Here is a 14,867-nt window from a genome sequence, read left to right as displayed (position 1 = left end):
TTTTAGTAGAGACGGGGTCTCGCTCTTGCTCGGGCTGGTTTCAAACTCCTGAGCTCAAACAATCTGCCCGCCTCGGCCTCCCAGAGAGCTAGGATTACAGGCATGAGCCCCTGCGCCTGGCCTTGAAATTTTTTTAATGCAACTATTTAGATAATCATATGATTTTACCTTTTACATGGACTGATTTTCAAAGGTTGAACGAACCTTAGATTCCGGGATAAACTTTACTTGGTTATTCTTTTTATATATTGCCAGATTTGATTTGTTAATGGATAGGTAAGGATTTTGCATCTATATTCATGAGGGATAATGATATGCACTTTTACTGTAATATCTTTGGTTTTACTATCAGATTAAGTTTGGCTTAATAAAATCAGTTGTGAAGTGTTTCATATTCTACTTTCTGTAAAAGTTTGTGTAGAATTGATATTTCTCATTTAAATGTTTCATTGCTTTTACTATTAAAGCTATCTGGGCCTAGACATTTTTCTGTGGGAAGGTTTGCAGCTATAAATTTAATATCTTTAGTGGATATAGGGATATTCAAGTTATCAGCTTCTTGAATGAGCTTGGGTAGTTTTAGTTTTTAAAGGAATTTGTCCATTTTATGTAAGTTACTAAATGTATTAGCATAAAGTTCTTCACAATGTTTCTTTATTATGTCTCTAGGATCCATAATGATGTCTCCCTCTTTCATTTCTGATATTTGTAAGTTGTGCAATTTTGTCCCTCTCTTAAGTCTGACTAGAGATATACAGATTTTATTAAACTAGAAAGAAACAGCTTTTGGTTTTATTTTCTGTATTGTTTTTCTGTTTTCCATTTCATTGATTTCTACACTTTTATTATTTCCTTTCTTCTATTTGCCTTGGGTTTAATTTCCTCTTCTTTTTCTATGTAGTTTCTTATAATCAAAGTTTAGACTCTTCTTTGTTCATATAATCATTTAATGCTACATACTTTTCTAAGGACTGCTTTAGCTGTATCCCATAATTTTGAAATGTTGTGCTTTCATTTTTATTTACTTCGAAATATTTTCTGATTTCTTTTGTGATTTATTCTTTGATCATTGGATTATTTAAAATTATGTTGTTTAATATCCCGGTATTTGGAGATTTTCCAGATACCATTTTGACATGGATATTAGTTTTATTGAGTTGTGGTCAAAGAACATACTGTATGTGATTTAAATTCCCCTAAATTTATTGAAATTTGTTTTATAGCCAAAAATGTAGTCCATCTTGGTGAATGTTTCATGTGTACTTGAAAGGAATGTGCTTTCTGCTGTTGTTGAATGTTGTGTTCCACACAAGGCAATAGGTCAATCTGGCTAATAGTGTTGTTTATGTCTATATCTATTTCTGTCGACTTGTGCTACTACTTACTGAAAGACGAACATTTAAATCTCCAGTATGTAAGTTTTTCAATTTCTTATATCAATCAGGCTCTGTAATTAGGTACATATATATTTAGAATTTGTTTTCTTAATGAATTGGCGGCTTTATCTTTAAGAAATGTTTCTCTTTATTCCTAATAATACTTCTTGTTCTAAAATGTACTTAATCTGATATTAATCAACTTTCTTTTTATTAGCATTTGCATGTTGTATCTCTTTTTTCTCCTTTTTATTTTAACTTTCTGTGTCTTTATATTTAAAGTGAGTTTCTTATTGTAGGCAGTATGTAGTACATCTTTTTAAAAATTCAATCTGACAATCTCTATCTTTTAACCATTTAAACCATTTATATTTAATGTAATTATATGGTCAGACTTGAATGCACTGACTTCCTTTGGACTGAGTATCTTTTCTGGTTTCATTTTGTCTTCACTAGGCTTACAGCACTTAATTTTTCTTATTTTAATTTTAGTGATTGCTCTAGGGTGATTTTTTTTTAACTTTAAACAGTCTATTTTCAAATATTATACCATTTCACATACAGTATGAAAACGTTACAACAATATATTTAACTCCCTTCTTTTCCTTTGTTACTGTTATATATTTTATATTTGCTTCAATATATGCTATAAATCCCACAATAATTTTTATTCTTACTAACAATAGTCAATTATCCTTTTTAAAACAACTTTGTTGAAATAGAATTGACACAAAATACTCACATTTAAAGCATATGATTTATCTACTAAGTTTTGACATAGGTATACACCTGTGAAACCAACACCACTCAAGATAATGAACACATTCATCACTCCTAAAAGTTTTCTTTTGCCCCTTTGTAATCTCCTCCTCCCCTGTTCACCCCCATTGAGATCATATGATTTTTTAATAGCCTGTTAATATGATGCATGACACCCTTAATTCTCTAGTTTTTTCTTGTGGTTGTTTCCCTGGCCTTGGGTAGTTTTCTCACATGTATGCACCTATCAATATTCAGTTGAATACTTGATAGGATCTTCTAGAGATACATGGAATTGTTTTTTACTTTTGTTATTTTTTGCTGTCGAGGATTCTGCCCTGCAAACTGTAACACCCTGGCCTTCCTGGACACCCAGCACTATCTCCCCATTTCAGCAACGTTACTAGGCTCTGCTTGGATTTTTCCCTCCCTACACTGTAATCTGGAAACTGAAGGTTCTCGGCGTACAGGTAGCAAGGTTCACGCTCAAATGAAGTTTGGAGAGTTTTCTGGTAGAGGCTATGAGGTTAGACAGGACATACAGGCATCAAAGAGAGGTAGGACAGAGGATTGGGGGGGTTGTTACAAGGTCAAGTGATAGTTATTTGGGAAAGGGAGATTAAGTCGTATGTATAAACTTTAGTGAAGAAGGCAAATAATGAGAAGCTGAATTAAGGAAAGGAAATTAACATTTATTGAGCCTGATGCTGGCTGCACAGGCTGACACACAAGCAGTCCTTCAGCCATCCCTGAAACCACTCTAGGCAATTTGTGAACTTGGTGTCTTCAATATTCTTTCTCCTCATGAAACTAAGTATGACTGTTGGAAGCCCCATAAACATCACTATACTATTGTCTAGGAGGAAGACAAGTGTTAAGGCTTCAAAGGGCCCAGATCCACTTTGGATCAAAGCTCCTTTAAGAACCCCAGGACCCTCTGGACTGATTAGGATCCCACACTCCACATCTTTGGCTACTGCATGTGATTAGCCTGACTCCCTTTTGCTTGGACTTCTCTGGGGAACCTGCTTTTATTCTAGAATATTAAAACTCTACTTTCCTCCTGACAGTGGAGGCACTTGAGGGCAGAGTCTCTTGCAGGGGAGAGGAAAAAGGCTAATCTGATAAGCAAAGCAGTCTTTGGTAGATGGTGCAGATGGGATGTAGGAGGTTCAGCAGTTGGCCATGCCATGGAAGTCCAACAAGAAGTAACAAGTGGAACCTTGGCAACAAGTGGGGCTCCAGAGGGCAATTGGAGAGTATGACAGATCCAGGCAGGCAGGCAGCAGCCTGCATCAAGGGTTGCTGACAACACAGAGGAAACAAAGATTAATCACTCTCCTGGGCACCACATTATCTATCCCAGGTGCTTTGCCCATCATTGGCTTCTGGGATCCAGAGTTTTGGAACCCAGGATCATTGGCAGTTGGTGGAATCTAAATTATTCATGCATTCTTTGACTTAACAGCTTGTAGAAATCACAATTTCATTCTTTACACTTTTTATAGGAGCTTTGTTTGCATTTGAATGGGAGATCTCGCTGATTAAGGTTAAAACTAGGAATAGAAGAATTTAGGGAGAGGACATAGGGAGTCTTCTCCCTTATGCATTATAAATCTTAAAACATTATGTTCAGGGATAAATAATGAGGCAAGAAATAGATATCTAAACAGATTGGTTTTTCTTGAGTAAGCATTGCTTCTTCCAGTGTCAGCATTTGATTGCTTTGGGGGTTGTGCATAATGCTCCGTGTATATCACCATCACTGCCTTTCCACATTATCTAATAATCATCTATTCACGGATCTGTCCCCCACACCAGACTGAACTCTTTGTGGATAGAAACTGAGTCTTATTAATCTTCATCGCTTAGCAGTGATGAATGGGTAAAGGTTCATCCTTTCCCTAACAAGCATGTGCTATTCTAGAAGTTCTTTGAATTAGAAATTTCTTTGTAGCAAACATGATGGCTTTCTTTTCTAGTGTAAGTAGGAAGTAACTCAAAACAGTACTAACAGGCATTTAGTGACTGTTGATGATGCTAATAATGACATCTAGTTTCTATGGCAACATGCACTTATCCTTACAGTGTTTCTTGGATTATGTGAAATTTGGGAAAAAAATATACACTTCTTCCCACATTGTGAGAAAATCTTTTGTATTACAGTATTTTTGTTCACCTCATCTTTTTTCTAAATATGTTTATTCTAAGTAGTTGAATCAATTATCTATATACTGTGGACTATAATGATGTCAAGTTTAAGAATGGTACTGGGGTTTAAGAATGGCTCTGAAGCAGAGAGTAAGAGAGGTGAGTTGGTGAAAACATATGGATGGCAAACCCATTTTTAGCACATATTTCCTTTTTTTTTTCCATCTTCCTCCTCTGATTCTCACCAACTCAACTAAATCCAACTTTCTTTAAACCTTGAAATCACTTTAATTTCTGTATGGACCATCCTGAAAACTGTGAAAGGGGGATCTAAGCTGTTTCTAGAATGCACCCATCCAGGATGGATACTCAGCTGGTTTGTACCAGTGCAGCTGCCCTGGTTGTTAAATACTGAAATACTCCCCGACTGGCTGGTCACTCTTACTTCTGTCCCTCAGCCAGCCACTGCTCTTCTCTGGGGACAATCTCAGTTAACAAATTTTTATGTATTCGTCTAGAGACAGGAAGACAGTCTAGCATTATTTACACAAATATGGAAATATATGTTCTTTTTCTTCCCCATACCTGAGAGCATATTATACATACTGCTCTACACCTTGCTATTTTTACTTAATAGTATATCCTAGAACTCCTTCTATAACAATTCACGAAGATCTACCACATTTAAGAGCTAGAGAATATTCCATTATATGGATGACCCATGTATCAGTCAGTTTTTGCTGGGTAACAAACGATCACGAAATATCAGTATATAAAAATCAGCATTTATTTATCTCTCATGCACCTGTGGGCAGACTGGGGTTTGTTTGCTGCAGATTGCAGGTTGATAGATCAGCTGAAAGACTGTTGCTCTGTGTGGAGGGCAGTAGATACTAGGGTATATTATTCTCATGGTGATGACAGATGCATAAATAACTGAGGTTAATCATTTAAGCTCATTTCAAGCCTCTGCTCACATTACATCTGCTAACATCTCATTATCCAAAGCAATTTACATGGCCAAAACCATAGTCAAGAAGTGAGAAAGTTTACTTCACCCACCTTGAGTCCATGGCAAGGACATGAATATGTAATATTACTACAGGTGAAAGAATTGGGACAGATAGTTCTATCTATCAGAAATCCTATTTTATTTTACCAGCTCTCTATTGATTGACATTTAATGTTTCTATCTTTCACTTCTTTAAATATACTTTAAATTAATTCCAACTCTGAACTTCCATTCCACCAAGATGATGAGGATTTAATCTACATTTATTGAGACTCACCCTAGCCTCAGCATGTTCCCTGGCACCAGGATCATCTGCAAGTCAGAATTCGGAGATGTCCCTCTGACTCTCCATTATTGGTCCCTACTGGTTATCAGTGGAGGTAGGGTCCAGGGAGCATCATCTTTTTGGACCTGTGGCACTACTCTTTCAGTCATAGGACTCTTTGGCAAGGTTTGGACCCTGTGCTTCAAGTTCAATCTCCAATAACAGTCGCTTTTTCCACAAATGCTTTGATATTACTTAGATGTGGGTTAGCAAAAGTGGAATCTTTCTGAACATGTTTTTCAGCAAAGAAAATACAATCAAATATTTGAGTTCCTTTTTCATTTTTGCAACACAGCATGTTAGGTAGTTTTAGGGCTGCAGAGATATTCAGATAGGATCACAGGAAAAGGTCTTACAAGTTCGCTGTGGATATACATGCATCTATACACTGGGAGAGTTTCTCAGTGGACGACAGGGATATTGCTACATAGCATATGTCCATCCATGCATTTTCGAGACTGTACAGTCTCTATAAAAGAGAAATTGGGAGGCAGAATATACAGAAATTGATTGTAACATTCTGCTACAGTAACAAACATAACTTCAGATTATTTCAAGTACATGGCTACCTGCTTAGAATTCAGGAAATTATTCTGGTATAACATAATTTATCTCTAAGAAGGAATGTTCATATATTGATTCATCCCTTTACTAATTCTTTTTTTTTTAAAATTATTTAAGACCTTTATTAACAGGTGCTTGCTGTTTGTTGACTGTTTTGAAAAAATCAAGCTGTAAACTTTTATTACAAATTAAAAATGAAGTTCTTAAAAATCTCAACTTGACCAGATATGAAACAATTTTAAAACCTTTAAAGGCATATTGAGAAAAAGCAGGTTTTTTTTAAAAAAACACGTTTGTTATTACCAAAAAAGACATCTTTAGGTAAAAATGAAGTTCTTAAAAATCTCAACTTGACCAGATATGAAACAATTTTAAAACCTTTAAAGGCATATTGAGAAAAAGCAGGTTTTTTTAAAAAAACACGTTTGTTATTACCAAAAAAGACATCTTTAGGTAAAAATAATAAAAACCCCATGCTGCCTAGATAACGCAGATGGTTCTAGTTATCTGGCCAACGGGCAAAAAGCAAGCACTTATGGTCTTCAGCTCCAATCTTTCGTTCATTTCTTACTGCTGGCATTTCATATTCATTTCTCGTTAGACAAACTCAGCCAGATGATGGTAGCCATGGTCAGCCGGCGTGTACTCAACCCCGCCCTGCTCAGCCTGGGAGCAGAGGAATTCTCAGCTAGTGGATCGTCTGCTTTTGTCTCTTTGCCATCTTGTGGTTTTGGGTTTTCTGGGCGTGTGGGAGGTAATTGAGGTTGCGGGGTACCGACGTTGAGGCGGCTGCTGACGTTGGGTCTCATCTCCTTGATTCTCTTTGTCCTCTTCACTGCCGCCTGCTCTGGGCTGTCTTTGGGAGGAGGGCCCCTGCGGAACCGTGGTCCATAAGCCCGATACATATTCTGTCTTACTGGTCGACCCTGTTCCCCTGCACCCTGGTTGTCAGCGCCTCCCCCACTCCTCCCTGCACAGGAGGGTGGAATACTGGGATCCACGCCCACAGGGCCCCCCTACGTAGTAAGGTGGGGACCTCCGCCTGCCGTGGGCCGCGTTGCTGGGCCTGGCCTTCGGGAGCTCGCTCCGATCCCTCCATGCCTTGTTCCTTTCCCCACTCTCACTGTTCTGGCAATTCTGCTGCTAATTGCGTGGAGGACCCTTGCGACGTGGATGGTGTCTGTAACCGTCACAGTCTGCCGCATATTTACTTCCTTGACCTGGAACTCCTCCGGGGCTTGTGACGTTTGCTGCCTCCGCACCCTTGTCTCGGTCAACGGCATCAAACTCCGCAGCCTCTCTGTCTCCTGCACCGCGAAGGTGCTTCCTGGGGTTATTCTTTACGGCGGTCTGGTGTGCAAAGACATCTTCCTTGGTGTCATTCCTGTCGATGAAACCATATCTGTTTCTTACATTGAACCATTTTACTGTTCCCAAAACCTTCCTTGCGATGACCTTCTTGTCCCCGCTGGCAGGTACCCTGGGCAGGTGGGGCAGCCCAGGCCACCGCTTTCTGAGCTGCTGCCCGAGTGCGGGGCTGGGTGTGACAGCGCTGGGGCGGGGGCGGCGGCTGGGTCTGGGCTCACTCCTGGTTGCGGGGATCCTGACTGGGGCCGGCTGTGGCAGCTGCGGCTCCTCCTGATGTGTGATGGTAACTCGGCTGGCGGCGGTGGTGGGGCTGCACAGGGCTCTCTGGGGGCCGCTCCATCCCTTTACTAATTCTGTATTGAGCATTTAACTCAGCCCCCAGAACTGGGGCTACAAAGGTGAGAAGGAGGGAGGACTCTCCCCGAAAGAGCTCAGCGTGCAAAGAGGAGAGTGAACAAGCAGGCAGAGCTCAGTCCCGCAGAGCGAGGACAAACGCAGTGATAGGACTTGCGCTGGGCCTGAAGTTGGCACAAAGGAGGGGAGCCCAGGCAGGTGAGGGCAGAATTCACACAACGGGAGACGTTGGAACTGGGTTTTGGAAGATAAGCAAGAATCCATCAGTGAGACGGTGGAGGAAGGGTGCCCCCGGCATTAATGCTAGAATGATTATGGGAGGAACTTGAAACAGCAGGGCCCGCTGGGGAGGAAGAAGTAGTGAGGTTGGCCCGAGATTAAGATACGAGGAGGGTGACTGGGGGCAACGTGAGTGTGAAAAGTCAGGCATGGATTCCCTCTTAGAGCAGGGAAATAACATGAGTGAGTGTGTTTTGGGAAGACCACTCTGCAAAGCGTGCAGGATGGGTTGGCAGGAGGCCAGGAGAAGGAGCAGGAGATTATGGTAACATCCTAATGGGAGTTAAAAGGTTTGAGGGGAATATGGATCCCACAATGACTGAACTTACCACTTTTTAGCAAATCCCATCATGTTACTTTTCCCTCTTACAATCCTTTAGTAGCTCCCATGGCCTTCGGGACCTGATATAAGCTCATCAGCTGGGCATGACACGTCTTTCCTTTAAGGGCCTTCAACTACTCTTCCTCCTATCTCCCAGTTTGCATCTATGCTCAAGGTGTATTCAAGTATCTAAACCTTGCTGGTTTATCTGGAGTAAGTGACCCCTTCCCCACCCAATGAGCTTATGTTTATATTTCAGTTTTTACTTTAGACATCACCGTCCGTGGGAAGTCACCTCTAGCTTAGGTGATGGCCCATGTGCTCCAGGACACCTTGCGTTCCTCTTACCATTGCATTTAGGTCACTGTATTATAAACTGAATACCTAGTAGACAGCGAGCACTTTGAGGGCAGGAGCTGTGTCTTCTATCTCCAAATCTCCAGCCCTAGAACAATTTAGGGCTAATTGAGTAGGCTCTCAATTAATGCTTCTGAGTGAAGGAGTGAAGTAGCTCAATCATGCCTGGGGCTCCTTCTGTTCAAGTTCTACCTCTACTGGAATTGTTTCAATATGTTAGAGAAATGTGATGTTGAAACTTAGAAACTTGGATCTGAGGAAAAGAGTCAGTACATGCAGCACTGTTAATAGGTCCAAATCTAAGAGGAAGCATCTGCCTCAGGTCTTGGCAGATTTCCTTGCCTCCCTCTAATCTGTTCTTTTATCCAGCAGATGTCTGGGTACTGCAACCTCAAGATGATTAATAACTCAAGGATTGGGGAGGGGAGTAGTTTGTAATTTTTACCAGTACTTTGGATTCGAATCTTTCCATCCCCACATGTGACATCAATTTTGTTTTCTTCTGTTGAGGTGCATGCTTATGTAGGTTTAGCTATGAATAACCGTCAAGAATTTATAACCAGTAGTTATAGAAGAAATGATAGGTGGGCCAGTATCCCAGAAAGCAGCAGAGAAGAAGGGAAACCGGGAGTCAGATGAAAGTTGTGGTTTAGGTGGGATCTGAAAACAAGAAGAAAGCAGCCCAATGTGTTGAGGTTGCCTTAGGTTAATCTCCTTATTCGTTTGGGCAGTGGTTCCAAATGCATGACCATGACAGTCTGCGAGACTTTGAAATGACTCTAAAGGAATTGAAATCCAAATGAAAACTTGTATCTTCTCAATCAATATTAGTAAAAATACAATTACTGGCATATGAGGGTTTCCATAATTAAAAGATTGGGAATAGATCTTGATGAACCAGTAATGTTCATCCTGGAGTGGAAGGTCTAATTTTATATTTGCATAGTACCTTGTAATGTTCAAAGATCTTTTACTTATACTAATTTATTATATTCACCATAACTCTGTAGGGTAAGATAGGGAGGTGTTCCCATTTTTCAAAAGCAAAAACTGAGACTTAGGCTACAACTTGTACTTAATACACGGTCTCATGAATTGAATTCATTCAGTTGAGATGAGCTAGCAAATTCTGTGGCTCTTGGTCCGGCACTTTCTTCTCTATATCACAAGTATGTTTTTTTCCCCCACCAAAAAATATCCAGAATGAAGAATAGAGAGATATGGGACTAGAAATAAAATACATTCTTCTTAGGAATCAAAGAAAAGGAAGAACAAGGCTGGGAGCAAGGGTGGGTTCTTTTGTTGAACAGTGGCATCACAAACTAAGGGATTCTGGAAGTAAGACTTAGTTATGAAATTGAGCGAAGGTACATGATGGCCAACCATAATCACTTATGCTTTAACATTTAACAAATGCTCCCGATTCTTTAAGAAGTGCTTTTTTCCCTGCGTTAAGACAGACTTAAAATTGTGTTGAAGATTTATTTTGAGAACAGATACAGGGGATAATTGAAAAGGTTACATTCCCAAGGTCGTTGGTTTAAAAATGAACTTCAAACTTCCATTCAAGTACAAAAGAAGAGAGTGGATGTGACACACATTTAATAAAAAATTTAGTGCCTTTCTTTATTCATTAGAATATTTATGCTAGGCAGTACCATACTAAAGAATGCCTAATTCCCACAGGGAAATTTTTATCTATCAGACCCAAATTGTGTTAAAGTAAGCAGTTAAAAATTGATCATCATCCTCTGTTTAGCTCAGTTAGAAGAGCAGGAAGCATCACCCCACTGAGAAATAGACGTTCTATGGAAGTCTTCCAAGTAGCTCATAATAGAAATAACTATGATTTATTGATTGTTTGTTGTGGGCTAAGTCATCTATTAAGCACCCTATCTATTATCTATCTATATTAATTATTAGAAAAGTGTCTTAAAAAATAAAGTAAATGACTTATCCAAAGTCACACAGGTGAAATGTGGTAGGAGGTTGAACAAGATTTTGTACTTAGAGATGCCTAAACTCAAAATCCCTTATCCTTATGCTAGGGACTCCTAAAATGGGAAATGTACAATGTTCCCTCAAAGTTTCTGGAATTCAAATCTGGCTGTTATGAATACCTTGTCTGATTTTTAGCTGTCGATTCTGTAAACTCAATCCCAATCTAGAAAATTTGGGCGCATTCTCTCCAACAGTCACTAGGTGGCGCCAATGCACTAAAAGCCATTAGTCTTTTTTGGAGACCAGGCAGGATTTATTCTAGGAAGTCAGGGAAAGTCAGCAAAGGCTGGTTTTGATTGGAAAAGTGCTAAAAAGATCACTCCCTCTGACAGCTGGCTTTTTTCTTTTCTGGATAATGTAGATGAAGAGGAAGATGAGAGGTCTCTGGAGGTGTAAAGAATTGCTAGAGCCAAGAGCTATGTGGGATGAATGCATAATCAATTAATTCTGTTCTTTCCCAGGAGTGGTTTTAATAATCTGATGTGTGGCTGGGCTGTGGGTTGTGGAAGCACAGCACAATATCACCCTGCCCTGTGTGGTCTGCCTTCCCTTAGAGATTCCAGCCTTTCACATTATGTAACACTGAGCATACCCAGTTGGCCCCACATCTAGTATCTCAAATGGAATGGCTACACTGATAATAGTGATGATGATAATTATTATTATGTTAGCATACACGAGCATGGCACTTGATAGTTTATTGAACCCTTTCACCTGCATTCATTATTGAGGTGAATGGACCTTCTGGCTAAGGATAGAGCTTCCTGAATCAGGGGACATGGGATAAAGGCAGGGGATAAGGGCAGGATGGAGTGGAGTGCCTCTTTTCCTTGTCTGGGAAGGTACTGAAGGAGTCAGCGCTCTCCAGAGAAACAGAACTAAGAGGATATGTCTGTCTCTCTGTCTGTCTGTCTCTCTGTCTCTGTCTCTCTCTTTCTATCTATGGCTATATCTATATATAATTGGTTCACATGATTGTGGAGGCTGGCAAGTCCAAATCTGTAGGACAGGCTGGAGACCTGTGGAAGAGTTGATGTTGCAGCTTGAGTCTGGGGCTAGCTTGCTGGCAGGATTCCCTCTTCCTAGGGGGATCTCAGTCTTTTCCGTAAGGCTTTCAATTGATTAGGTGAGGCCCACTTCATTATGGAGAGTAATCTGCTTTACTCACAGTCTACTGCTGTAAATATTAATCTCATCTAAAAATACCTTCACAGCAACATCCAGACGTGTTTGACCAAATATCTGGGTACTGTGGCCTAGTTAAGTTGACATATAAAATTAACCATCATAGGTAGGTAACTAATCAATGCCAGACTTGAGGGAAAATGCAGTTCCTTTTGCTGTCTTTGCTACGGTTCAGAGCTGTTAATTTTGACTCCATCAGAAGTGATTTACTCATCCTCTTTCCTGCCCCTGAAATCTTGATGAGTTGGCAATGCTTTCTGGATAATTATACAAGATGTTTTTATATAAATATATTAAAAAATCAAGAATTCTATGAAGCATGGCTTCCAACCGTATCATTCCATGTTATGATTATAGGGTGGCTCTGAGATTTTTTTAATAGAAGTACCTAGGAAAGGCATATAATGAATAACGTGCATTTCAAGTCAAGTATAGAAGCATCAAATGCTATTTCTGACAGTGTCCGTAGAGAAGGTATGTTTGGGTTTTCTCACTTTACAGGAAATGGAGACATAAAAGAGTGAAATGATTTAGTCAATGTACTAGGGCTATTTAATGAGAAAACAGGGACCAGAACCTAGGTTTTCTGCCTGCAGTTCCATTGTTTTTCCTATTGCACGGTGCTGCCGCCATTTTAAAGTGCAATAATAATCACTTGGACTACAAATGCCCAACAAGTTGTGCTGTGAAACATGTCTAAACAGGCCCAGTAAAAGTAGGAAATGTCAGTCTTGAGTGGGGGAATGGTTAACAAAAGAGAAAAATATGAAAATGTTGAAACGGAGCCCTTCTCAGTGAAGTAGAGTTGCTAGACCGTATGGCAAAGTTTGAAAAGAAAATAACGGAGGCTTAGGCTCCCGTGAGCGTTAGCGCAGGACTGTCACTAGGCTGTCTGAGTAGAGTCCTACCACGTCTTGGCAAGGGGCTCTGTGACCTCTGCAGGCTGAGCTATCCCAGGTATACACCACTATGAAAATAATACATATGAAATCATAAAACAATTTCTGTACTTAATTCTACCAGTAAATCTAAGTGAGGGCTGCAGATTGGAGGAAAGGAGTCCTGATCAGTTCATTCATCCAGGGAATTTTGTCATTTTACGCTCACCACCAGGAGCTCTACTTAGCCTGTTGTGTCAGTTGGGGAAAATAATAAAGATGACTTTGGAACTAGTATTTGGGCTCTTGGAGACAATGTGGAGCTATTCCAATATTCTACAACTTAGCCCCAAGGGAACTTGTTTAAAAAATGTTATAAATGAGAAATATGAAGGGAACAGAGAAAAAAGAGACACCTCTAACAGAGCTGTAATTGTAGTGGGGATAGAGTACTTCTCCATATTTAATCAAATATCTTTGGTTGGATGTAAGGGAGACATTGTTCTGGCTACTAAGTGGAACCATAAGGTCAATGCAAGAGTTGTGGGGTGGAGCAACAGGATTACTAGCAGTGGTGACAGTGGGGCCATCACCCAGCAGGACTGGTTAAGTACAGCACTAGCTGCAGATTTTTGTTTACCAATGAAATTCAATTCAGTTTAGTTGGGAAACATTCACCAAGCTCTTGGTGTATGCCAGGTATAGAATGCAATATTTTCAACACACTCCTAGAGAGAGACTTAAGATACACAGGAGCTATGCAGATAAAGAAGGTAAGTTTATTGGAGAATGAGAAAATACAAGAGAAGACAGTCTAGAAAAGATGTTACTGATCTGGGTTTTGAAGAATGAGTAGGAGTTTCCAAGGACAAGGGAAAGAAGAACATTTGAAATCGTGGAAACAGTAAAGATACATTTTCATAGATATGTATTGTTGTATAACAAACCACCTAAAACTTAATGGCCTAAGACAAGGGCAATAATTTATTTTTCTTGTGAATCTGTAATTTGAGCAGAGCTAGGCAGGGATGGCTTACTTCAGCTGAGGCAGCTGCACTCGGAGCTGGGGAGCCCACTTTTGTAATGATTTATTCACAAATTGTTCCTGGCTGTAGGTTGGGAGCTCAGCCAAACTGGGGGCTGTGGGAGTTCTTTATGGCATGACAGCGTGGTGGCTGGTTTCAAGAGTGAGCGTTCCAAGAACTTCAAGCAGAAGCTATGTCACCTTTTATGATCTAGCCCAAGAAATTATATAGCTCACTTCTACCATAGTCTTAAACTAATCCAGATTCAAGGGTTGAGAACACACTGACTCCCCATCTCAAAGGGAAGAGGGTTAAGTCACATTATAAGAAGATATTATTACTGTGACCATCTTTGGAAGGTACAATCTGCTATGGACATGGATGAGTGAACATCATGATTTGTTCAAGGAATCCTTCATAACACAGATATGTCTTCTTCTTCCCCAGAACAGTAAGCAAGAAAAGATTTTCTTGTGTTTATGGGGGCTAAGGATTCCCATAGTAAGTCTATCTAGGTAACTCTTTCAAAATCTTTGAATCTCTGTGTTTAATTTTTTTAAATAAGTATAATCACTTTTCCTTTACCTACTATCAGGTGGCTTTTGAGGGTCAAGTGAGATAATTTCTGTCAAAATTATTTGAAACGGTAAAGCACCATTCACGTTTATTTATTCAACCATCCATCCATTCACCTACCTAAGCACCATCAATACAACTCGATTCATCTGTCCTTTCATTTATCAAACATTTATTAAACAAGTGCAATATGTCAAGCCCTGTACTATGGAATGGACCTGATACTATTGGTTCTCTGAGGAGTATCCCTAAATACCATTTTGAAGGGATGCCAGTGAATCTCCATTCTCTCAAAAAGGTTTAAATGGTACATGCAAACTAATTGGTCACCAAAG

The 14,867-nt window shown here is 39.8% G+C and overlaps 1 pseudogene; it reads right to left on the bottom strand.

Moving 5' to 3' along the window:
* Positions 1–6,774: 6,774 nt before the first annotated feature.
* Positions 6,775–7,921, bottom strand: LOC105816674 (annotated as a pseudogene).
* Between the last annotated feature and the right edge of the window lie 6,946 nt (positions 7,922–14,867).

The sequence above is a fragment of the Propithecus coquereli genome, unplaced genomic scaffold (genome assembly GCF_000956105.1).
Source record: "Propithecus coquereli isolate 6110/MARCELLA unplaced genomic scaffold, Pcoq_1.0 Scaffold381, whole genome shotgun sequence".
Taxonomy (NCBI): Eukaryota; Metazoa; Chordata; class Mammalia; order Primates; family Indriidae; genus Propithecus; species Propithecus coquereli.
Note: the sequence above shows the minus strand (reverse complement) of the source record. Positions and strands in the feature narration are given on the sequence as shown.